General features: G+C 36.6%; 1 long non-coding RNA gene across 4 annotated transcripts; it reads left to right on the plus strand.

Annotated features, from left to right (window-relative positions):
• On the plus strand, positions 1-26,822 carry LOC147365996 (uncharacterized). 4 transcript variants are annotated; one of them, XR_015132361.1, is made up of 4 exons: positions 1-360; positions 17,684-17,837; positions 17,921-17,968; positions 22,249-22,901. It is a non-coding gene; the product is annotated as an uncharacterized LOC147365996 (long non-coding RNA). The 4 variants fall into 4 exon arrangements; XR_015132362.1 differs by lacking the exons at positions 17,921-17,968; positions 22,249-22,901 and adding an exon at positions 25,980-26,822 and having other exon boundaries at positions 20-360; XR_015132360.1 differs by lacking the exon at positions 17,921-17,968 and having other exon boundaries at positions 27-360; positions 17,660-17,837.
• The last annotated feature ends 874 nt before the right edge of the window (positions 26,823-27,696 follow it).

Consider the following 27,696-nt stretch of genomic DNA (forward strand, 5'->3'; position numbering starts at 1 on the left):
TAGTAATACCTCTGTGGGTTAATCACTGCTTAATTAGCTTCTCCTGAGGGCTGACCTTGCTAAGAAAGGAGAGCTCTTGCAATTCAAAATGGCTCCTTTCCCCTCTCCTTGCTGAAGCTTGAGAGGATTCTTCTCTTATATTTACTGAGAGCTCCTATAGGCAAATCTTGCAAAACTGTGGGGGCCCTTGTGCTTGGGTCTCCCTGGAGTTTTTACATCTCCGAGTTGTTCAGACCAAGCCTCAAGCAAGTCACTAATTACACTTTAAGCTTTCCTACCCCAGAACTGGTTCTGAGGCCATCTCCACTAGTGAGTCTCAGCTCCTATGAGCTGCATTTGCCTATTTCTAATGAATCCTGAGTAAGTTGTTGGTTTTCAGTCTGTTCAGCTACTATCTCTTTTACATATGAGTGTTTAATTTGCTAACCTTTTGTTAAAAATCTTTGAGACTGTGTTCACAAGAGGTATTAGTTTACAGTTTTCTCTTATGCTTTGTAATGCTTTTGGACAAAGATTGGCTTCATAAAATGAATTGCTGGGGTCCTCCATCTTATACTTCTAACATGCATGTATAAATTTGGCATTAGTTTTAAGTTGTTTTGCCTAAATGTTCAGTAGATTCACCAGTGAGGCTGTGTGGGCCTGGAATTGTTTGTTTTGTTGGAAAATTTTAACCTAAAAATTGAAATGCTAGAATGAATGTAGGACTATTTAGGTTATCTATTTCTTCTTAAATGAACTTTGGTGATTTCTTTCAACCAATCTGCCCATTTCACCTAAGTTGTAAATGTTAGGAAACTTAAGATGGAAGGAGTTTTGTTCAGGCTTCAGAGACAATTTAGGCCTCTGATGAATTTGTTCATGACCTTGCCTGGACTACATGTGAAGCGAAGTCACTCAGTTGTGTCCGACACTTTGCGACTGCATGGACTGTAGCCTGCCAGGCTCCTCTATCCACTGGATTTTCCAGGCAAGAATATTGGAGTGGGTTGCCATTTCCATCTCCAGGGGATCTTGCCAACCCAGGGACTGAACCAGGGTCTCCCACGTTACACACAGACTCCTTAACGTGTGAGCCACCAGGGAAGTAGGCTCCTAGACCCGGTGGCACCTCAGATAAAATAAGGGAGTTAGTTGTGGAATTTCTTGAGCTTTGAGAATCTGGCTACTCCCTGAATTTGGATGGAAAATCTTACGATACTATGGTAAAATGAACAATGTTGTTGATGAGAACCAGAGCTGCCCATTTACACTCAAACTGATAGTATCAGTTTAGGGCCTGATATTTTATGTGAGACTCCCCCAAACTACAGTTTAAGTCTCACCCTTGGGTGAAATCATTGCAAGGGATCACTTCCCAGTTGGGACTTCAGATTGCCTATTGTCAGGAAATTCCCAGCGATTGCTCAAGTCTGGCTGTAGGTTTCGGCCCAATTTGGTAATCTAAAAACGCTCTTTCTTTCCTTCTAATGACTGTATATTGAAATTAAGTTCAATGACTTTCTATTAAAAAAATTGAAACTGTTTTGCGTGTGTGTGTGTGTCTGTGTAACGAATGGTAGCTTTTTGTTATCAAATACTTTGAACCTAAAACAAATGTAAAACTTTCAGCAAAACAGTAAAATATATTAGCAGAGAGTGGTTAACTAGGGTAAATTTGTGATTTTTTTTGCTCTGATTAGTCTGGATAGAGGCTTATCAATTTTCTTGAACTCATTAAAGAATTAGTTGTTTCTTTGACTTCCTTTGTGATTTTGTTTTCCCCATGATTGTGCAATCTTAACTTCATTATTTCCTGTTTATTTGAGGTACTTTTATTATACTTATTAAGTAGAAAATTACGTGATTGACTTAATATTTTTCTAATATAAGCAGTAAAAATGCTTTATGTTTTGCAAATATTATTAATATGTTGTTTTGATTTTAATTTACTTAAAATTTTTTTTATAATTTTCTATAATGTTTTTTATTTGAGTCATGGGTTATTTATAAGTATCTGTTCAGTTCAGTCACTCAGTCGTGTCTGACTCTTTGCGACCCCGGGAACCACAGCACTCCAGGCCTCCCTATCCATCACCAACTCCCAGAGTCCACCAGAACCCATGTCCATTGAGTTGGTGATTGCATCCAACCATCTCATCCTCTGTCATTCCCTTCTCCTCCTGCCCTCAATCTTACCTAGCATTAGAGTCTTTTCAAATGAGTTGGCTGTTCATATCAGGTGGCCAAAGTATTGCAGTTTCAGCTTCAACATCAGTCCTTCCAATGAACACCCAGGGCTGATATCCTTTAGGATGGACTGGTTGGATCTCCTTGAGTCCAAGGGACTCTCAAGAGTCTTCTCCAACACCACAGTTCAAAAGCATCAATTCTTCGGCTCTCAGCTTTCTTCATAGTCCAACTCTCACATCCATACATGACTAATGGAAAAACCATAGCCTTGACTAGGCAGACCCTTTTTGACAAAGTAATGTTTCTGCTTTTTAATATGCTGTCTAGGTATTTATTTAATATGCTGTCCTTTCCTTCCAAGGAGTAAGTGTCTTTTAATTTCATGGCTGCAATCACCATCTGCAGTGATTTTGGAGACCAAAAAAATAAAGCCTGACTCTGGTTCCACTGTTTCCCCATCTATTTGCCATGAAGTGATGGGACCAGATGCCATAATCTTAGTTTTCTGAATGTTGGGCTTTAAGCCAACTTCTTCTCTCCTCTTTCACTTTCATCAAGAGGCTTTTTAGTTCTTCTTCACTTTCTGCCAAAAGGGTGGTGTCATCTGCATATCTGAGGTTATTGATATTTCTCCCAGCAATCTTGATTCCAGCTTGTGCTTCTTCCAGCCCAGCGTTTCTCATGATGTACTCTGTATATAAGTTAAATAAGTAGGGTGACAATACACAGCCTTAACATACTCCTTTTCCTAATTGGAACCAGTCTGTTGTTCCATGTCAGCTCTAAGTGTTGCTTCTTTACCTGCATATAGGTTTCCCAAGAGGCAGGTCAGGTGTTCTGGTATTCCCATCTCTTTCAGAATTTTCCACAGTTTATTGTAATCCACACAGTCAAAGGCTTTGGCATAGTCAATAAAGCAGAAATAGATGTTTTTCTGGAACTCTCTTGCTTTTTCGACGATCCAGCAGATGTTGGCAATTTGATCTCTGGTTCTTCTGCCTTTTCTAAAACCAGCTTGAATATCTGGAATTTCATGGTTCACGTATTGCTGAAGCCTGAATGGAGAATTTTGAGCATTACTTTACTAGCGTGTGAGATGAGTGCAATTGTGTGGTAGTTTGAGCATTCTTTGGCATTGCCTTTCTTTGGGATTGGAATGAAAATTGACCTTTTCCAGTCCTGTGGCCACTTGCTGAGTTTTCCAAATTTACTGGCATATTCAGTGCAGCACTTTCACATTTATAAGTATGTTAACTTCCAAATATTTTGGGATTTTTTTTAGAGATCGTTTTGTTACTGATTTTGAATTTAATTACAATTATTATGATATATATGTGCATGATTTGAATATTTTAAGTTTTATCAATACTTGTTATATGGCATAGAATATAATCTATCTTGGTGAATGCTACATGTATTATTGAATGCATGTTTTGTGGTTGTTGGTTGAGGTGTTCTAATATTAATTAGGTCAAGTTGTTCAGAGCATTGGCCAAGTCTCCTGTTTGTCTTAAATGTTCTATTAATTATTGAGAGATATATGTGGTGTTATGTGTTTTTCCTTTCATTCTTATTCACTTTGTTTTCTGTGTTTTCAAGTGCATTGTCAATAGTATATATTAAGTACATTTAGAAATGTCATATCTTATTGATGACTTTATCATTGTAAAATATCTGGTACCATTTTTACATCTGCATCATTTTATATTAATACAACCATTCTAGCTTGCTTTTTATATTCGCATGGAAAACTTTGTTCTACTTACTTTAACTGTATCTGTATCTCTGTATTTTAGCAGTCTTCTTATGGATAGTATAGAACTGGGTCTTCTTTTTAATCAAGCAGTTAATAATTCTGCCTTTTAATTGAGGTGTTTAAATGTTTTAAATTTAATGTATTCATTAATTTTATTTTCTCAGATTTTTTTTTCATTTAAAGTCTCCTCTTGCTTTCTGTTGGATTAAACTTGATTTAAATAATGATTTAATTGCTTTGCACTATTGACATATTCTGTATTTTGTTTATAATCTTATTAATGGTTACTTTGGAATTTACAATATGTACCTTTATTTCTTCACAGTTTACCATGTGATAATTTTAAGTCAGTTCATATGTAATATAAATTTAATGACAGTATTTTTTCATTGTCTACTTCACCCTTTTTTTGTTGCTATAAATTTTATTTTTACATAAAACAATTATCTTTTAGAGGAATTACAATATAGTTTTGTGTGTGTGTGTGTGTGTATTTTGCCCACATACTTTGTTTAGATCCAAATTTCTAACTGCTGTAATTCTTCTGCTAGGAGAAATTCTTTAGTATTTCCTATAGTGTAATCTGTTGCAAATGAAGTCTTATAAGATTTGTGTTCTGAGAAAGTCTGTTCTTATTTATTGTTACTTTAAAGGGCAAAATTTCTAAATTTTTCAGCATTTTAACAATATTGCTCCATATTCTGTTTCGCACATTTTCTGATGATAATTCTGGTGTAAATTTATAAATTCTTTTCCCTGTAAATAATGTGCCTCCCCCCCGCCAACCCCCGGCTGCTTTTTGAATAGGCTTTTTAAACAGTAGATTTTTTTTTTTTTAAACAGTAGATTGCAGTAAATTGTGATGTCCCTTGGGATATTTTTATGTTTGTTGGGCTGGGAATTCATTAAGCTTTTAAACCTGTAAATTTATTGTTCTTATCATCTTAAGAAGCTATTAAACCTTTGTTTGCTCAAGCTACCGCTTCTCTTTCTGGGACCCCAATAACATCTTAGAACAATTGCTTTGATTCTTTTAAAATCTTCTGTTTCTGTCCCTATTATACCTTTGTTTTTCCTACATTCGTCAACATGCAGAGCATTTTATTCCTTTTTTCACATGCTTATCTGCTAGTTCCATCATCAGAATCTGTATTGATTTGATTTTTTTTCCTGTTACATTTTCCAGCTTCTGTGCATGTCTAATAATTTTTCATTGGCTTTCAGGTGTGCCAGACATTAGAAATAATGTTCTTATTTTTTTGGGGGGGGGTCTGCCATGAATTTAAGTTATTTAGGATGAGCCTAAAGTAGTGTTTTATCCAAGACAAATTTATCCCAGCACTACAATGCTACATTTCTGTGAATCCTACCTAATTCTCTGTATATGACCAGGTCTTTTCCTCTTGACTGTTGTAAATGTAAGCTATTACAAGACCTGTGTGGACACTAAAAAGTTTTCTATTCATTTTCAGTTTATTTTAGCCAAGATTTTGGTAATTTCCTCTCAGACTTGATCAAAGTAGTTCTAGGCCAAAGACTTGAGGGGACATTAAACTTCCTTTAAAATTTTCAATTTGTTAACAGAGAATTCTTTGTAGAATTCTCTAAATAAATATTATATGTTGTATTTAGTTATGTCTCTCATTCTTGAAAAAAATATTTTAATGGTCTTGTCAAAGAAACAACTTCGTTAGTTCTCTAACTGCTATCTCTGTTTTCCATTGTGTTAATTTCTGATCTTTTTATTCCTTCTATTTTTCTTTGAATTCTCTTATTCTTTCCCAAATCATTTAAGTTGGACAATTGGCTCATCAATAGTAAACATTCATTGTTTTCGAATATAAGTATTTATAGATGAATTGCCCTCAAATTAATTTTTAGCTGTTTCCCATAAAGTTTAAGATGGCATATTTTCATTAACATTCTATTCCAAGTTTTATTTAAAATTTGTATTATATCTTGACCCATGAATGACTAAGGTACATTTAAATATATGTTTATACATTTTTATATTATCCTTTTCATTTTTTCCTCACTTTATTACCATTAGCATAGTGAGTATCTTACATACTAGTTTTTTAAAACCTATTAGAACTTTTTATATTTGATGAGCATGTGACAAATTTTATAATAGTCTAAGGGCTTGAGAAGAAGTTATTTTTTTTAAATATGCTATAAAATTTTATGCATATGCCTTAAATATTGATGATTTTGTTGCACAAATCTTTTGTTTTTAATTAATTTATTGCTTGCTTGGCTTATCAAGTATCATGGAATATATTTTAATGTCTTCCACTATAACAAAGATTTGCCAGTTCTTTCTTGTTATTATTTAATTTTTGTTATTTTCCCCCTGTACTATGAGATGAATATAGGTATTGTACCCAACAGTTTGCCCCTCCCACTTCTGCACTCCTATGTTTTCCCCCACCCCCACATTGGTGATCACTAGTTTTTTCTTTGTATCTGTAAGTCTGATTCTTTTTTTTTTTTTAATTGAAGTATAGTTAATTTACTTCCTTTATATGACTAGCTTGTTGTATTTTAAGTGATATCACTCAGTATTTATCTTTCTCTACCTGACTTATTTCACTTAAGCCTGACACCCTCTAAGACCATCCATGTTGCTGTAAATGGCAAAATTTCACTCTTTATGTCTGGTAATATGCAAAGTATATACTCTTAATGCTTCTGCCCTGAAGTTTTATATGATATATCCATTTACATTTCAGTACTCAAGGCAAGTTGTATAGTGAAACTAACACAAATCATAAAATGTGCAATCCTACTATGTATCATGAATAACAAAAAGCCCAAAGTATCATATATGATAATTAGTTGTATACTGGAGCTTGCACATTCTCCATGTCCCTGAGAATGTTTCATATTATATTTTGTTTCTTTTTTGTTATATTTTTTCTTATTTCCCAAGTTAGGTGATAAGGGGGAAAAGTTAGATATAACATTTCCCTGTTGTTATATAAATCAATAGAAGTTTAGGATTAGAATAGTTGGTTTTGCCCTTTACTTATCTCTATCTGCAAAAAGACATCATCAATCATCTGTTTATTTGATAAGCTCTGACAGTTTTCCAAGGTTCAAAGTTCAAATGGCATGTGGTTTTTGGTTCAGACATCACAGATATGAAAAGAATGTGTGAGTTATAGTCAGCCATAACCTGCAGCTGCTCCGTGGTTCCAGATATAGTTAGGGTACTTTCTGTGCAGACTTATGAACTGTACAGTCACATGAAATGTGACGGAAATGTCACATGTTGTAGTGGGGATACTGACAGGAGCGTGGGTGACTAAGGAAGCATCATGAGTCAGTTTGATTCTAGCTCAACATCTTAAAAGATGCAAATCAAAACACATCACGTAAGCAAAATGCATGAACTATTCAGCCTAGACTCTGAATTCCACATAGAAAAAAAAAATTGTCACAGCATTTAATGATATTCTCAGTATATATTTCTCTGAAATTTGCAAAGAACACCGAAGAAGAAAAAGAGCTCTGCTTTTGTTAAAACTCATACTAAAATAACAACTTCTTATGTTAGTACCTGCTAGTTGAGTCTTAGGTAAATTATTTTTTGGCTGTCATATAATAGCTTTTATGATACACCTTAAAAGCACTAAGATAGTAAGTGAAACTGAATGTTTTAAGTGGCATCAAAAAGAATCTACTTTTTGAATGGTCTTTGGTAATTGTAGTCCTTTTGTGCTAATATTAGAGATTGGTCAGAACTTTGACAGCATTGAAAGCTTCTGATGCATAGTCCAAAGGTTTTGGGTGCTCACCTATCTTCTGTTAGTTTCTGCTCCCTGACAATGTAAATAAATAATAATGTCCTCAGGACCCAGCATCAGAATCTGTGACATTTCATTCAGTTCAGCTGACATTTATCAAGCACATACTCTTTCCTGCTTCATTTTCTTCTATTAATCATGCCTATATTTTCCATCTCCAACACCACCAACTATTTGAGTCCTCGCTCTATGCCAGAAACTAAGTTGTGTAGACATAAAGTTCACAGATCTCGCCTTTAGGAGGGTTCATGGTAAGAGCTTCTATTGCATTCTCACTAGGAAGTTACCCTTCCTCATGTCTCAACCACTATATGGGACATTCATTCATTCATTAGTTGCTCAGTCATGTCCAACTCTTTGTGATGCTGTGAACTGGAGCCTACCAGGCTCCTTTGTCCAAGGGATTCCCCAGGCAAGAATCCTGGAGTGGGTTGCCATTTCCTTCTCCAGGGGATCTTCCCAATCCAGCAATTGAACCTGAGTCTCCCACATTGCAGGCAGATTCTTTACAGACTGAGCTACCAGGGAAGCCTACTTATTAAAAACAAACAAACAAACAAACAAACTGTTGTATATGTAAAATTCAAATAGAACTAGTTCTTTCTTTCCCCTCCTCCCCCAAATCATCCAAGCTGTGAGGCATTGAGAGCAAGGGTCTATAAACTTGACTTCTCTGAAATATAAACTCAGTACATGTAATATTCTAGTCCTGAGCAAGGGAAGTATAACCAATATTTTCTCTCTATGTATAATCTATCTTGAGAACTGTTTAATCTCTCTCTTTTCCCTGTATTTTAAAATACCTTTACCCATCCACAGAAATAACAGTGGGACTATATAACGTCACACTTTCAATTAATTTATGGCAGAGAAGGCACATAACAGGAAAAGCAATAACTTAAACCAAAAGAAAATAAGCTATGAAAAAGCCTTGTCATTAGAATTTCACTCACTCAAAGTTACTTTTAGAATAATACTACTATATCTATCTAAAAGAATAAAACGATATCTATCTCATGCAAAAGGACTTTGGTGAGTAAGCATGTAAAAATTGTGAAAAAATATCAAAATAGAATAGGAAGGCAAATATGCTCTATTCAAGGTCAGAAATATCTCTAACTTTCCTGTAAGAAAATTCTATACTTCTTAGGCCAAACATAAAGCATAGACACTTGTAGAGAATAAATGTCTTTCCACTTCCTGTTCAATCTTTAGAGAGCAAAGCTTATAAAAGTTAAAAGTAGCAAGTTTATAGCAGTGAATACCATTAAAGTATAATGATAGCAAAACAACTTTAATTTGGGTGCTATTCATGAAAGGTGAAAATGTAAACTTCAAGTTTTATTGACGAATTATAGGTACAAATTCTTTATGGGATTCTCAAAAGCCCATTGATTGTTGTATCCATTTTCTGATCCTTTGGAGGAAATTTCTAGGGTCAAGACACGATGCCAGACAGAATATTTTTGTAATAAGAGCAGTGGCTTTAGAGTAGGATGGATAAATGTGAATATTGGCAGCCTCTCACACTGATTTAACTTCATAGAAATTTCTGAACTCCAATATAATGGGAATAAAAATACACTTATAAGAATTAAGATTGTGTCTAACATCAACCATATGTTAATCCTCAATGGCCAGAAACTATTTTATAATTATACTATCAGTATAATAAAAAGATAGTTGAGTACAGTCAGTACAAAAGTTTCCTTGTGGTATTTTAAATTTTCTCCTTTTTTTCAATGTCTTCTGTGATTTATTTCTCATATTGGTAAAGACAACATGACATATTGTTCATTGTCACAGTAAATGGCTAGGAAGATAGACTGTATCACTTTCAGTAGTATCTGTCCCCTATTTTTTAGATTTAAAATACTTTGCATGAATAAACTTGAACAACAAAAATGTATCAGCTACCATAGTTTTCTAACATCTTCTGTTTACTGTCTTAAGTAGCAGATATGTTGATAATAATTGGCGTGAAATGATTATGAGAAACTGACTTGAAAATTGCAAGTGTATTTTGAATGGTAAGCTTCCTTTAAGAAGACATATATCTAGAGTTTTCAATATATGCATTAAAGTGGCATGAAAAACCTTCAGGATATCTGAAGTAGTTACAGGCCTGATTTGCTAATTTCCATCTCTAATGTCATCATATCTCTTATCTCTTTCCTCCTGAATTATTTACTTAGGAATGGAGACTGTGTCCCAATTCTGCCTAATAAAACATGAGAGAAAGTTAGCTGAGGGCATCTTGGAAACTAGTTCCTTCTCATAAAAAGAGAGATTAGACAGAGAAAGAGTCATCCTCTGAATATATTGTCATGTCAGATTATAACACCTGGAAGTTGTTGCCATTTTACAGTCATGAGTGGAAGCAGCCTAAGGGCCATTGCCACACACAGTTGGTTGAGAAGACATATGCAAAATCCTAGGTGCTTGATGATCTGAACCTAAATGGAGATTTTTACTCTTGGACCACACTTCATAGGGTTGTAAATTTTAAAACCAATTAGCATCACTGTTTTCTGTAACATGAATGCATAAACCACCAGAACCGAAAACCAGGAAGCCCTCAATACATGTTAGCTATCTTCTTCCTCATCCTCCTATGCATTTCTCCTCAATATCAGCATCATCCTTCAATCCTTAACACAAACTCTATCCCCTGCAGGGCAGGCAGTGACCTCAAGTCTTCTCTTGGTGGCTCAGTTCCTTTCTGTCTACCCTTCAAGGTGGACCAAAGGCTATCTCAGATCTGCTGTTCTCATAGCATTCTGCCCTGTTCTTCCTTGTCACTGATGACAATTGTAATTGAATCATAGTCTATGAATCGCTTGTTTGTCTCAGTAGATTATAAACTTCTATGGGTAATAAATTTTCCTGCCTTATTCAATGTTGTCTATCCAGTATAGCCCTGAAAAGTAGGAATGAAGTTTTTATGGTAAAACGAAAAGAATGAATGGGATAAAATTGAAAATATTAAATAGGAGGAGTCACTATTGTTCTTCTAAATACACTTAATCATTCATTCTGAAAACATGTCTAATAAATAGGCTACTTACAACTGGATGAAGATTTGACAAAACTGGATTGACTCTGAAACTGTCCCATAAGCAGTGTCTTTCAAAGAAAGGAAAGGGATTGGGAATGACTAGAACTGAGGGAACTGAGAAGGGAGCTGTCAGGTAGACCAAAAATTATGGTACTCATGGGGTTAAAGGCTTTTATTTGACAGTTGTGTCTTCCCTCACTTTAATTGGACATACAATTTTCTTTGCATTTTGCAGTTGACAACTCTTCAAGGACAAATACTGAACCCTGTGGGGGGAAGAAAAAAAATAACAGATTGCCAGATAGACTAAAAAACAATTTAGCACTCAGCAAGGAAAGAGGTGAGAACTCAGGTTGAAACAGCCCATGTAGACAATGTCACCACAGCACTTCTAGGGAAAAAGGAAGCAAAACACCCCCTGAACATCTCAATTAGGGAATCACGGTGAACTGAAACCTTTTCCTGAAGCCCTGCCAAATATTTGACATAAACTTCAATTTTCAGCAACAAGCTTCAAGACATCAATTAGAACTAAAATTTTCTTTTAGAAAAATAATCCAGGAAGGAGTCCGCTTAATGTTTTCTCTCATAAAGCTCATTTTGTTTAATTGATCTGAGGCTCTGTCTGCTTAAATATAGACTTGTCTGTTTTTGAGGGATATCAGATTCTCTTTCCTGTGCTGTGATCTAAAGAAAACTTTATACAGATAAGTGTGTGTGTGTATGTGAACACAACTCATTATGGAATCAGACTCCAGTCAGGGAGAGTTTAAGATTAGTACCTTTATGAAGGTTCTTCTTAAATGTATACAATTTTTCTCAGTTCTTTAAATCTCTTCTATTACCAATAACTATATTTAATTTCAGAGTGCCAGAGTATCCCTAAGTATTCCTAAGTATTTTTTCTCTCTCTCTAAACTTAACTTGAAAATCTAATTGCACTGGAAAGTAAGGTATTGCCATGTTTTTCTGCTTAACTCTTAAGGAATTTACCAACTGTTTAGGCAAGTTCTCTTCTATGTAGGAAGCCAAATACTAGATTAAGGAATTATAGTCACTTTTTACTCCTGATGCTAGCATCTGAGCAATCCTTCCACTTGCCCGCAACAAACAATTTGAAATTCTAATTTTTCTCATCTATTCTTATTTCAAGATTCCCAGTACCAGTACAAACCCTGAATGTACTTCTACTATTAAGACAAACACATATATGAAAATGAAAAGCAACAAATTGTTCTAAAATTAGAAATGGTTAAAAAAAAAACTACCCATTATAACTTTCAAAAAAACATTTTGTATAACTATTTAGCTGTATAATTAAAATAATTTCAGGAGTAGCATTCTTGGTTGAGGGAGAGAAAGTTAACAGTGCTATCACAGGAATTTTATAAAATAAAACAAAGAGGAAGAGGATAGCATTCTGACATAACCAGTCATCTAAGGCTGTATTTGACTACAATATTTGAAATGACATTTATCTTTAAAATAATCATTTTCTTACAACGGCATTTATTATGCATCTCTTAGATACTTACTTGAAGGCAAAGGGATGCACAGGTAAATATGCACATTGCACTTCATAATAGTGTGGACTTTGAAATCATTGCTGTGGTTTACCAGATGACACTATCTCTTGCCTCTTATCATGTGTGTGACCTTGACCAGGTTACTTAAACTTGCTTTGCTTCAGTCTCCTTATGTCCAAAATGGAGATGACCAGGGTGCCTTCCTTTCAGGATTGTTGTGAAATTTTACTCAGGTTTTTAAAATTGTCTGACACACACTGAGCTTGCACTAAATGTTAGCTGTTATTCCTACTATGATTCAGTTCAGTTCAGTTGCTCAGTCATGTTTGACTCTTTGCAACCCCATGGATTGCAGCACACCAGGCTTCCCTGTCCATTACCAATTCCTGGAATCTACTCAAACTCATGTCCATTGAGTCAGTGATGCCATCCAACCATCTCATCCTCTGTTGTCTCCTTCTCCTCCCACTTGCAATCTTTCCTAGCATCAGGGTCTTTTCAAATGAGTCAGTTCTTCACATCAGATAGCCATAATATTGGAGTTTTAGCTTCAGTATCAGTCCTTCCAATGAATATTCAGAACTGATTTCCTTTAGGATAGACTGGTTGGATCTCCTTGCAGTCCAAGGCACTCTCAAGAGTCTTCTCCAACACCACAGTTCAAAAGCATCAATTCTTCGGCACTCAGCTTTCTTTACAGTCCAACTCTCACATCTATACATGACTACTGGAAAAACCATAGCTTTGACTAGATGAACTTTTGCTGGCAAAGTAATGTCTCTGCTTTTTCATATGTTGTCTAAGTTGGTCATAGCTTTTCTTCCAAGGAGCAAGTGTCTTTTAATTACATGGCTGAAGTCACCATCTGCAGTGATTTTGGAGCCCAAGAAAATAAAGTCTCTCACTGTTTCCACTGTTTTCCCATCCATTTGCCATGAAGTGATGGGACCAGGTGCCATAATCTTGGTTTTCTGAATGTTGAGCTTTAACCTAACTTTTTTACTCTCCTCTTTCATTTTCATCAAGAAGCTCTGTAGTTCTTCTTCACTTTCTGCCATAAGGCTGGTGTCATCTGCATATCTGAGGTTACTGATATTTCTCCCAGCAATCTTGATTCCAGCTTGTGTTTCACCCAGCATGGCATTTTTCATGATGTACTCTGCATATAAGTTAAATAAGCAGGGTGACAATATACAGCCTTGACGTACTCCTTTCCCAATTTGGAACCAGTCTGTTGTTCCATGTCCAGTTCTAACTGTTACTTCTTGACCTGCATACAGATTTCTCAGGAGACAGGTGAGATGGTCTGGCATTCTCATCTCTCTAAAAATTTTCCAGTTTATTGTGATCCACACAGTCAAAGGCCTACTACTATATAATGTATAAATTAGTAGAACATTTGCTACATAAGTTTTTATACTACCATGCAAACTATGTAGACATATTTTGTGTTCCATGGACACCTACTTGATCCTAAATAATTCAAGGAAAGTTTTAGTGGAAAAAAAGATGAAGATGGCTTTTGGCTAAGGGAATCATCTATTTCACCATCTGGGTAACTATGATTCTGAGTGAAAGGGAGTGATATTTCTGATTATTTTGAAGCAATAGATGTAAACCATAAATCACAAAGGGAAATCCAAATGTGTGATGACATTACTTTGACCTGACCTGGACATTTCCATTTTCTTCCCATGGAAAAAGAAGAGAGATAAGGTCAAAAATAGTTGGCTGGAAATCTGAGGGTCATGAAATGGATGGGATTCTTAAGGGACAGCAAAGAATTTAGTACAGCTGGCATATGGAGACAAAGAATATGGAGAATTAAAAGAAGAAAGGCTGAGGATATACTTTGGCCTCAAAGTGGCACTTTATCTTAGAGATTATTAGGAATCATTGAATAGTTTTAATCATGCGTATGGCATGATTGAATTTGCACTTGGAAAGATAATGCTAGCTGCTTCACATGGATGAGAATGGTGAAGAAACCTAGCAAGAGAAATCAGCTTTCATAATCTAGGCTGAAAATGAAAGAATCAGTTAATCCAAGGGCTATAAGAGGGGAGCATAGAGATGGGATTCTGAGTCATTTCAAAAATGGATGTGATAAGATGTATTGAGTAATGTTAGGTGCAGAAGTTCAGAAAATGGAGAGAATAAAAATGATCCAAATTCCAGCGTGCATTAGTAGATAACTGGTGATTAACCAAGAAAGAATACAGAATAGGAACAGGGTGGGAGGAGAATGTAAGGAGGTGTACCTTGAACAGAAGTCCTGTGTTTGAGATGTTGCTAGAGAAAGAGTCCAAGAGATGCTGAGTACATGCCCATGTATCATGATGAGTAAACATTTTATTTGAGATAACAAGAGAGTTATGACATTGCATTTATGTTCTGTTGAAACAAATTGAAGAAAGAGCCTAGAGACATGCTCTATACTGCTGCTGCTGCTGCTAAGTCGCTCAGTCGTGTCCGACTCTGTGCGACCCCAGAGACGGCAGCCCACCAGGCTCTCCCGTCCCTGGGATTCTCCAGGCAAGAACACTGGAGTGGGTTGCCATTTCCTTCTCCAATTCATGAAAGTGAAAAGTGAAAGTGAAGTCGCTCAGTCGTGTCTGACTCTTAGCGACCCCATGGACAGCAGCCTACCAGGCTCCTCCGTCCATGGGATTTTCCAGGCAAGAATTCTGGAGTGAGGTGCCATTGCTTTCCTCTGTGCTCTATACTAATTGCCCTCAAAAAGTTAAATGGCAATTTTATTTTTCTCTGAGAATAGAAAGGTATTTTAAGTGAAATTCTCTTAAACATGCTACCAGTTATAATCCAGTAAGTAACTTACTTTCCTTCCTTGAACAGAAAGCAATAACTAAATATTTGTTCAATTGAGTTTAACGGATCTTAATTGATTGAAATAAATGCTCAGACTGAGGAGAGAACAAACTGGGCAGAACAAAATGAGAACCTGTAAAGGAATCACATTTCTTTCCCTTTTCACTACCCTCAAACTGTGCTAGCTGATGACTCTGGAAGGCAGGCAAGAGCACACATATCCTCTGTGAATAACTCATATCATATTTCAGGGGCCCTTGTTGGGGCAGAGGGATGGGTGGGTGAGTATTCACAGAGCAGGTATTGGACAAAAGACACCAAACAATCCCAACCAAAATGGACCTTCTTCTCTCGGCCTTGCAAAGTGTCTGGACTGGGGAAGTTCTTTTCCACCAAACCATGTTTCTTGGCTCTCAGCTTAAGACAAAGTACGACAAAATGTAAATTGCTTTGGGATATATGATCTTGTTTATTTATTAAGGCAGATGCTTAAAATTTAAAATTTTATCTTAAAATTGCACTGCCTTACAAACATGTCTCTTTCATTAGCTTGTTTTTCAAAATATTTAAATATAAATCTAATTATCTTAAGCTAGATATTAAAATCAGTAAGAAGCATAGTCTATTTATAATGAGAATAGAAGTCCTTTTCGGTGTTCTAAGGGATTCTTGTTGTTCAGTCACTCAGTCTTTGCAACCCCGTGGACTGCAGCATACCAGCCTTCCCTGTCCTTCACTATTTCCCAGAGTTTTGCTAAAACTCATATCCATTGACCTGATGATGCCATCCAACCATCTCATCCTCTGTTGCCCCCTTTTCCTAAGGGATTCTGCCCCAGTGACTTTTGTTTTGTTTTAAATGTGAGATGTCTGCTTGGTTCCTCTTCTGCTGAGCTACTTGATTCCAATTCTCAGAGATATAGATGCTAACATTGACAGTTTAAGAACCCTGCTTCCTGCAGATAATAGGAACAATAAGCAGGTAGCCCATGTCACCCTTCCCATGATGTCCTTCATGATGAATCATTTCTAGAGATAGAGACCAGAAATGATTGCCAAACGCTTGGAAATGCATGCCTATTTTTAAAAATTGGCTACAAGATGTTTTTCTGATCTCACAGTCCTAGTCAGCATTAGGAACCCATGCTCTTTTTCTTCACTCTCCGGAAGACTCTGTCCCTCCTTTCCAAGACAAAGTCTGGGCACCACAGCATGTGCATTTGTCATATCCAAGTCATATTAAAATAATGTGGGAAAATCTAGGTTTGGCAGACAGAGGGAGTTGAAATTGGGACAGTGTTACTCAAGTTCAGATTGATGCTGGCACTGACCCCAAATTACTTCAATTTCCTCTAACTTTGGCTGCTGATTAAAAATACCTGTGTTCTGTGATAATATAAGATACATTAGGTCTGATGCCCAGAAAAACCTTCTTGAGGCCTGGAAAGCATAGAGGAGATAGAGAAAGATATAGGCAGAACTGTTCTCTGTTGGGAAATTTTAGTTATCATGCAGTTGTAAAAAGGAAGCAGGCTTCACAATTTAGAGACTTTTTTTTTCTAAGCACAGCAAAATTTCACCATCAGCCTTGCATTCCTTTCCTTTGTACCATTTATGAGGAAAGCATATTTGGAAGCTTTATTCTTTTCTTGGGCTTTCCTGGTGGCTCAGAGGTTAAAGCGTCTGACTGCAACGAAGGAGACCTGGGTTCTATCCCTGTGTTGGGAAGATCCCCTGGAGAAGGAAATGGCAACGTACTCCAGTACTCTTGCCTGGAGAATCCCATGGATGGAGGAGCCTGGTGGGCTACGGGGTCGCAAAGAGTCGGACACGGCTGAGCGACTTCACTCACTCATTCTTTTCTTAACTGTGAGAACTCTTGGATTTCTCTTGAAAATGTTGAGGATTTATTGAAGTAAATAGTTTCCAAGTATCATTTAGCTTTAATTTTTTTATTATGCTCCTTAACATATATATTAACCTACACATATCAGTGAATGATATTACTTATCCTTCTTCAGCTTCTTTATATAGCATTGCCTACTGTGCTAAAGTCATAAGAATTTGACTATGACAAATACAAATAGACCATGTCTGACAAGACCAATGGTAAGATATAAATAAGCATGGATCTCATTGCCTCAATATTCAGACAGCTTCCTCTCAAAACAAAATATTTTATAGGAAGCTTTCATGAGTATTTTATTATGTGGGGAGTAGAGTTTGACTCATATAATGATGGGGTTATTCTTATAATAATTCTCTGGATCATTTATCTTTTTTAAATGGATAATCCCCACTTATTTATGAGAAATGAATCAGCCAATCAGGCATAGTCCATCCAGGGATATCCACAATTACCATAAATATATAGACTCTGCTAAAGTACTCTTCAGGTATGGATTAAGATATGTATATCACTTGCAAACCAATTACATCTGTTTCCTAATGTTGCTGTGATAAATTGCCATGAGCTCAATGGATTAAAGCAACGCAAATTTTCTTACAGTCAATCCACACTTGTCCAAACTAGGTTCCTCTGGGATGAATTCAAGGTGTCTGCAGGACTTTGTTGTGATCTGGAGGATCAAGAGGAGAATACTTTTGTTTGCATTTTCCAACTTCTAGAGGAAGCCAACATTCATTGGCTCCAGGACCCCTTCCAACTTCAAAGCCAGTGATGGCAGGTTGAGTATCACATCTCATCATTCTAACATTGACTCGTTTCCTTCCCTCTTCCACTTCTAAGGATTTGTGATTGTTTACACAGGACCCACCTGGGAAATCCAGTCTACTACTCTTCCTTTTTTAAATTAAGGTCAGGTTATTAGCATGTTTGGATCTGTACATGCCATGTTCTCTCTTGCCATGTAACTAACAATTATTCATAGGGTCTGGATATTAGAGCATAGACATTTTTGGCAGTTATTATATGGCCTACCACTCCATGCTAAGGTGTTGTGTTCCTTAATCACAGTAGCTGCAGTAGAAATGTTTTGGTTGTGCCCACCCTAAGCATGCATGCATGCTAAGTTGCCTCAGTCTTTTCCAACTCTGTGTGACCCTATGGACTATAGCCCACTAAGCTCCTCTGTCCATGGAATTCTCCAGGCAAGAATACTGGAGTAGGTTGCCATTTCCTTCTCCAGGGGATGTTCCCAACCCACGAATCAAACCTACATCTCTTTCATCTACCTGCATTGGCTGGTGGGTTCTTTACCAATAGTGCCACCTGGGAAGACCCACCCTGAGTGTACCCTTTCTCAAATGTTTGCCCATCTCCACTGGTCACAGCTGAATGGAACTAGGGGAACATCTAACTGAAGAAGGAGCCCATTTACCAATTATCCAATAATTTATGATATCTGAAAACTAGTAACAAATATAGGCTGACCAATTATCTCCTTGTGGGTTTGGATCTAGAGACAGAAAATATCAATTGTCTGCTGATTCAGGAGCTACAAAGTTATGCAGACTTGGAAACTAGATGTAGGTCACACTTTGTTGGTTTTTTTTTTTTTTTTTTTTTTTTTTTTTTAGCATATTTAATCAAGCTAAGGAAGCTGGCTGAGAAAAGGAACAGAATAGAGGTTGTTGCTGTGGTTCAATCACTAAGTCATGTCTGTCTCTCTGCAACCCCATGGACCATAGCATTACAGGCTTCCCTGTCTTCCACTGTCTCCCAGAGTTTGCTCAAATTCATGTCCATTGTGTCAGTGATACTATCTAACTGTCTCATCCTCTGCCACCCTCTTCTTTTGCCTTCAATGTTTCCCACCAGCAGGGTCTTTTCCAATGAGTCAGCTCTTTGCATCAGGTGATCAAAGGACTGGAGCTTCAGCATCAGCCTTCCAGTGAATATTCATGATTGATTTCCTTTAGCATTGACTGGTTTGATCTCCTTGTTATTCAAGGGACTCTCAAGAGTCTTCTCCAGCACCCCAATTTGAAAGCACCAATTCTTTGGCACTCAGACTTCTTAATGGTCTAACTCTTACATCCATACATGACTACTGGAAAAACTGTAGCTTTGACTATATGGACATTTGTTGGCAAAGTGATGTCTCTACTTTTTACTACACTGTCTAGGTTTGTCATAGCCTTTCCCTCCAAGGAGCAAACATCTTTTAAATTCATGGCTATGTCACTGTCCTCAGTGATTTTGGAGCCTAAGAAAAGAAAATCTGTCACTGCTTACACTTTTTCCCTTTCTATTTGCCATGAAGTAATGCAAGGAAGCTGGCTGAGAAAGGGGATATATAGAATAGAGGCACTAAAAAACAAAATGAAATCTATGAAGTGACCTTAGGAGATAATATGTGCTTACCTGGATACTTTGGTTCCTCCCATTGTTTCTTTTTTAACATATTTTAAAAATTCATTTTTAATGGATGATAATTTCTTTATAATGTGTTGCTTTCTGCCATACAACAACGTGAATCAGCCAAAAGTATATATATGTCCCTGTCCTCTTGAACCTCTCTCCCTTCCCCCACTACATCCCACCTCTCTAGATTAGTCACAGAATACCAGGTTTAGCTTCCTGTGTTATAGAGCAGCTTCCTATTCTTTTTAATGATGATATTTTTGAGGAGTACAGGTTACGTATCTCGTAGAGTGTCCCCAAATTGGTATTTGTCTGATATTATCTCATGACTGGACTAGAGTCTTGGATCTGCAGGAAGGATGAGGTATAGTGATAATCTCTTCACAGCCTAGCAAAGATATGTCTTGTCAGTATGGCTTACTGTTGATGATGCTAACCTTAATTACTTGGCTGAGACAATATGAGTTTTCTCTGCTGTAAAGACAAAGAGTGGGGTTATCCTCTACCTTCTTGAAGTTGAAATATCTACATAAATTATTTTGAATCCTTATCCATCCACCATTCACTCACTGTCCTTAAAAGTAATTTATTTTTTAAATCATTTTTTGTACTAATATGGACTCATAGATATTTATTTTATTATTTGGCTTACAATTCAGTTTTCTCTTTAAAACTCATCATCTGCATATTAACTACATTGCCTGACTCTTTTCTCACTCTGTATACTTTCTAAAATCAGTTTTGTGCCCATTGCTTTAATTATTGTTTGTGCTCAAAAGATTAAAAACATCTATCTCCCAACTTCTCCTAACTACTGAAAACTTTCTCATGAATGTCTTGATGGCATCTACAGTGAGTACCAGGTTGGCCTGTTGTGTTCACTTCCTCCTAAACTTCCTTGTAACAGAATGAAGCTGTTGATGACTAATCTTGTGTTTCTGTAAGCACACAGACTAGCCATCAGTGAAAAATTGCAACACATATATACATACATCAACTCTATTGATAATTATTTAATCTAAGGTCAATGTTGATAAGTTAGCACCAACACAGACTTAGAAAGTGTGTATAGAACTTGGTAGTTAGGTCTATGTGACACAATCTGTGATAAAAGAAGCTTGTTAAAGTTAAACCCTTATTAAATACATTCTATGACTTGGCAGCACCTCACCAAAAGCAAGTAAAATGCCATCACTGTCAAGGGGAACACGTAACCCAAGAGGAATTTAGAAGATTCTGCGGGCTTTGTTCTCCAGTCTCCTTAATCCTAATAGCCTTTAATATGCCTGGCTGGAAATGTAATTTTTATAGTAATGAGAAAACTGAAACTTACCTAAGACTTACGTTACAGCACTCATTTGTTACCCGTCAAAGGCAATCATTTTAGGAGAATTTCAACACTCAAAACTCAGCCTGTCCATAATGAAACATTAGTATTTCCTCCTTACCAAATTAGATCCTCTCCCATTCCTTATATCATTAGATGGCATCACAATTACAATATGAATCTTTCCCAGAATATTTTACCAATTTATGGAAGAGTTATCTTTGGTTCTGCATTCTCCCCTTTCCTTCATATCTAACTCAGTGCTGGGTCCTAGATATTGCTTGCTATATAGGTACCTAATTAATCAAATTATATTCCTTTTTATCACCAGTGTACTAATGCAAATTATCCTCTTTTCAGTTTGGTTCTACTCTGGAAATGTTCTGTCACCCACGTTCATTCTTGACCAACCTGTCTTGTCTTCTGACTTGAGTCAAGCAGCATTGTTAAAGCAAACATATGAGCACCTTACCTTCCTGTTTATAACCATGAATGAAACTTCACTGATCTCAGGATTATGACAAAATCTTCCAACCCAGTTTATAGATCTTTTGTAGTCTGTTTTCTTTTTTTTCTCTATATGAAATATTTTTTCTTTTTCTAGTTTATTTATTTTTAATTAATTAATTAATTAATTTTATTTTACAATATTGTATTGGTTTTGCCATACATTGATTTGAATCCACCATGAGTGTACGTGTGTTCCGTATTGATCCTCAGCCCCTTCTAGGATTATGTTCTATCAATCCCTCCCCTTCTTACTCTTTCTCTTTCTCTCATTCTCTCTCTGAACCCCATCTTCTTGCTTCATCCTTTAGGATAGGTCACACCTCTTCTGCCCATCATGCCTATATTAGCCCTTTGCACGAAGTTCTTTGCTTTCTCTCCCTCACCAGACAATGCTTATGATCATTCTTGAGATCTCAGCTCAGCCATCACATGCTGGAAAGCCTTGCCTTATCTTTCTGATGAGCTCAAGTCATCAATGTGCTGTGATCCTCTGCCACCACAAGCACCACATGTTTCTCTTTCATAGCACTGACCTCAGTGACAATACTCTATTTAATTGGGAATTTAATTAGATTTTCTTTCTTCCACTATACTGTAAATTTGGTAAGCGTAGAAATTTGATATTTATTCATTTCTGTGGATTTTCCAAGGTGGCCCCAGTGGTAAAGAATCCACCTGCTAATGCAAAATACTTGAATTTGATACCTGGGTCAGGAAAATCCCCTGGAGAAGGAAATGGCACCCCACTCCAGTATTCTTGCCTGGGATGTTCCATGGAAGGAGGAGCCTAGCGGGCTACAGTCCATGCCATCACAGAGTCAGACATGATTGAGTGACTGAGCACACACACACACATCTCTGTATCTTTACTATTTAAAATGGTATCTGGAATATGTTGTTGTTGTTTAGTCACTCAGTTGTATCTCTTTTGCAGCCCCATGGACTGTAGCCCACCAGGCTCCTTTGTCCCTAGAGTTTTCCTGGCAACAATATTGGAGTAGATTGCCATCCTAGTCCAGGGGATCTTCCCAACCCAGGAATCGAAGCCACATCTTCTGCATTGCAAGCAAATTCTTCACCACTGATCCATCTAGGAAGCCCTTCTGGAACATGTGCTTAATTTCTCAGTCGTGTCTGACTCTTTATGATCCCATGGATTGTAGCCCACAAGGCTCCCCTGTCCATGGGGATTCTCCAGGCAAGTATACTGGAATGGGTTGCCATGTCTTTCTCCAGGGGTTCTTCCCAACCAGGGATTGAACCCAGGTCTCCTGCACTGCAGGCAGATTCCTTACCATCTGAGCCACCAGAGAAGCCCAATATGGCACATAGAAGTACTAAAATTTGTTTTAATATTTCTGAGTAAATCCAGAAATAAGTAAGTCTGTTATTTTTCCAAGTGAAGAAACAAAAGCCTAAAGGAATGAAGTGCAAGATAATCAATTTGTTAAGGTAGAGACTAGAACAGTTCTGAATTTTGAATCTTACTCTGTTATTCTCTCATCCTTGCTCCTTTGTAATTGAATTTAAAGAAAGGAAGGGCAAACCAAATAAAATTCAGGTGCAAAACATGCAATAAACTTTTATGCTGTTTCTAATACGGTAGATGTTTTTTCACAGCTACAGCTTGATTTACTTATATATTTATTTTTCCTCAGATACATTGAATTAGCATAAATGTAGTCTTTGATTAATGACAGACATTATTTTTTATGAATGTCCTTTTTAAATTTAACTGGATGGACTTTTTGTTTTTAATAAAAGAATAAGCATTCACTAAACCACCATTAAACATAAAAACTAAAATCTTTCAGATCTCTTCCACTTCCCTTACCTGTTTGTCACCTTACTGATATACTGTGGTAGCAATTCCATCCCTTTTCACATGAGGATGTGTGTTTGCCTCATCCCCAAATGAAGAAATCCTATGCATTCACATACTTTCTGACATTTGCTTTATTGTCTGACTTTTATTTTTTCCAGTAAAATGGGTACAAAATGATAACTTGATATGATCTTCATTTGCATTTGTTCAAACCCCAAATGGGCTTGAATCATCAGATGTTAATTGTCCATTAATTCCCTTTTATTCTAAGTTGTATAGACCAGAGCTCATTTGTCTATATATAGAATAAGTTATTTCACTGAAAATCATGAAAAAGAATTATCTTTCAAATCACTTTATTATGATACACCATTTTATTATGGTGACTCAATAGATATTGTTTGGAAAATGGGAAATGGAAATTACTAAAGATTAGCATATTTTCACCCCACCTAATTTTTTCTTTTCACATTTGGTGACTGTAGAAGAATGGATTTAGCTTAAAAGTCTGTTCTACGAACAAGTGGGTGGAATTCTACAGGTATAATAAAACTGATATTTAGGATGAGATACCTTACTGAAATGAGAGGAATGATTACTTTGCATACATATGTATCTGTATGTCTTTGTATCTGAACTCCTAAGTATGTGTATTGTAATAAATTCAATTTAAGGCAACACCCATCTGTTACTTGGTCCACAACATTATTAACTAACACTTAGTGGCAACATATCGGAGAAGGCAATGACACCCCACTCCAGTACTCTTGCCTGCGAAATCCCATGGACGGAGGAGCCTGGTAGGATAGGCTATATGCAGTCTATGGGGCTGCGAAGAGTCGGACATGACTGAGAGACTTCACTTTCACTTTTCACTTTCATGCATTGGAGAAGGAAATGGCAACCCACTCCAGTGTTCTTGCCTGGAGAATCCCAGGGATGGGGGAGCCTGGTGGGCTGCCGTCTATGGGGTCGCACAGAGTCGGACATGACTGAAGCGACTTAGCAGCAGCAGCTGCGGCAACATATGTATGCTGCTGCTGCTGCTAAGTCGCTTCAGTCGTGTCTGACTCTGTGCGACCCCATAGACGGCAGCCCACCAGGCTCCCCAATCTCTGGGATTCTCCAGGCAAGAACACTGGAGTGGGTTGCCATTTCCTTCTCCAATGCATGAAAGGGAAAAGTGAAAGTGAAGTTGCTCAGTCCTGTCTGACTCTTAGCGACCTCATGGACTTCAGCCTACCAGGCTCCTCCGTCCATGAGATTTTCCAGGCAAGAGTACTGGAGTGGGGTGCCATTGCCTTCTCCAACATATGTATAGCTTAATCCAAATAGGATTTGCAAAGATGATCTACATCTTGGGAACTTCTCTTACGAATTATTGCCAAAATATTCCATTAAAATAATAAAAAAAGTCTAAAAATAAAATTTTACTCATTTGTCTACAGTTTTTTTAGCAGATATATATGACTTCCAGTCATTTCTGGGAAATTGTTGTGGAGCTCAAACTGATACGGTATTACTAGTAGGTAAAACTGATGCTCTGGAAGATGAGTCCTGTTTATCTTGGGACCTGTGATATTAACGCAGAAGTACATATGTAGTCTAAAATCAACAAAAGGTCTCTAAATTATTTAAATCTATATGTTATCTAAGGAAGGGAAAATATTCGGTTTTTACACATGAAACTACTTTACTCTAAAATCCAGATAGTATTTATTCCTAAAGCTATTTTCCAGAAATTCATGAGGTTTCACAAATGCCACTGGAAATTCTATAATTCCTTGGAGTGCAAATGTTTTATAGGAGAAGACATTGGTCAGTGTGAATTCTGGTAATAATGTATATGCTGGATCAAATGTCTGCATTCCCAGCCAGTTACTAAAGTCAACTCTGATCAACAGTCCCAGGCTGTTTAATTTTTTACCATGGCAATCATCAAGGTTTCCCTCTTCCTTCTCATGTATTTACATTAATAATGAAACTTTTAGCTACTACGCTCAGAGAGAAATATGCTTCTCAGAAATAGTTTAAGGAGCCAAACTTCTTTTCAGTGTCAAGCAGAGCTCAAACCGTTGACTCATTGTTTTTGTTTTCCCAGATAATATCAAACATGTGTCCCAGATCATGTAGAGGGAACCAGCTCAGAAAAAATTCTGACTGCATTTGGTGTACAAAGTATGATACCAGCTGCCAGGAACTATGTATTTCAATGTGGGCCAGATGTTGGGTATTTGTGCATAAAAATGATGGAAAAAAAATATGCTTCCTTCATATTCCAAGGTTTTGCCAGCCATTGTTCTGCAGGAGATTTTGATATTATATTTATAGTACAATGGGATCAAATTATTAAGTGGGAAGAGTAGGTAATCCCACAAAATTGGCTCTTCAGAAGAATTATTACAGGAGGGGAATAAAAGCAATATAATTTCCAATCATCTGTGATTGATCTTGTCTCACATCTCCAAGTCAACGTTTGCCATTCTTCATTTAAATCTATGTACTTTACTGTCAAACGTTGAGGTAATATGAGATCATTTTATCATTTTCATTAGAATGTTATAGGAAGTATATCACAGATATAGAAACAAAACATGAAACATTGCTACACTGGTGAATTGGGGAGAGTTTGGATGTTGCGTTGTAATAATTTAAACAAAGTGCATCTTTTGGTGTAAAATATCTGAATATCATACCTTAATTCAATTAGGTTACTCATACAAAGCTTTATATGATGGAGTTCTCATTTGCATTTGATACCTGAGGCAAAATTAATTTTCCTTTCAGATGGATATATAATAAAATCCTACTAGCATTGTCTTTATTTAAATCTCTTTTAGATAAGAAATCCTGGGAGCATTTCAAGCCTCTTAAAATACTTGATGGAATGGATGAAACCAAACTCTGAAGAACTAAAGATAGTCAGTTAACACATATGTCACTATTAAATAGCCTCAAGAAATTAAAGATCAAATGTGGATTTGACAGATAAGGATCTCTGAGAAACATGGGGAAAAAACCTGGAAAAAGTCATAACTGCTTTGCTTTAGAAAGTTAAAAATTTAAACTAAAAACCTTAATCATTTTTATTTATATATAATATAGGAAGAGATGCAGAAAGTGCTGTAGGCAAATCCTTTTGCTTTTAACTAGAGAGAAATATGTCAACTGAGTCAAAATTAAGTAGTAATGTATTCAAAAAATAAAAATTCTGTATGTCTACATAGAAATTTTTACATATTTTTAAATCAGGGAAATATAGAATCAATATATACATAAACAGAGACTGCTTGAAATTTGAGTACACTTTGATATAGAAACTAAGTGTGTATTCATTCATCAATAAAAGTGAGCAGACTTATGAATGTATTTGCATTCTAGATAATGGTAATGATACTTAGTTTTTTAAAATCTAGTCTAGAAGTCATATCCTAAACATAAAAATAATTGACTCAAAGCTCAGCGTTCATATATCAACCTAAAGGGAAACAATGTTCAGTGAGTGCAATTTTTGAATAAATATTCAGGTGTTTTTTTCTGAGTTCAGATCAGGTAAGAGTTGTGAGTTCTATTGCTTTAAGAGAAAGCGTCTAAGATACACTACATGTTCACGTAGCTATGCTATGGAATTACTTCCTCAACCCTGAGCTATTCACTCACAAATACTGCTGCACTGTGCTAGCCAGTCAGAGATCCTTAAAAGAAGAATCTATTTTATTGAGGCTTTTATCATATAGTTGTGGGAGATGGTAGATCTGCCATTTTGGTAGCTCTTAGCAGGACTTATGATTAGGTAAGTTATCTCTCTGGTAACAATCTATGTAAGTTCTCATCCAGGGTGCTGAGAACAAAATTCTTGCAGAAAATTTCTTGTAGAAAATTCTTAGAGAGACTGTATCAAGAAGGATCAGTAGCTGTGGTAAGCCATTTATGTGGTTGATATAAATCAGGTGGAGAGAAATGAAAGATTTACCACAAATCATGCATACGTGCTCAGTCATGTCTGACCTTTTGCAACCCCATGGACTGCTCCTCAGGCACCAGGCTCCTCTGTCCTCTACTCTCTCCCAGAATTTTCTCAAATTCATGTCCATTAAGTCAGTGTTGCTATCTAACCACGTCATCCTCTACAGCCCACTTCTTTTGCTTTCAGTCTTTCCCAGCATTAGGGTCTTTTGCAGTGAGTTGGCTCTTCACATCAGGTAGCTAAAGTATTGGAGCTTTAGCTTCAGCATCAGTCCTTCCAATGAATATTCAGGGTTTATTTCCTTTGGGATTAACTGGTTTGCTCTCCTTGAAGTGCAAGGGACTTTTCTCCAGCACCATGATTCAAAAGCATAAGTTCTTTGGTGCTCAGCTTTATGGTCCAACTCTTTGATCCATACCTGACTATTGGAAAAAACATAGCTTTGATTATAAGGACCTTTGTCAGCAACCATGAGTTTGAAATTACTAGGTAACATTTGGGGCTTTAAAATGTTTCTGATTAGGATGAGTTTGAAATATACTTTTATGAATAAAACTATGTGGCATATTAATATATACCATCCATCAATA

Source organism: Bos grunniens, chromosome 9 (assembly GCF_055505025.1).
Source record: "Bos grunniens cultivar Pamir isolate PY7600 chromosome 9, Bosgru_T2T1.0, whole genome shotgun sequence".
Taxonomy (NCBI): Eukaryota; Metazoa; Chordata; class Mammalia; order Artiodactyla; family Bovidae; genus Bos; species Bos grunniens.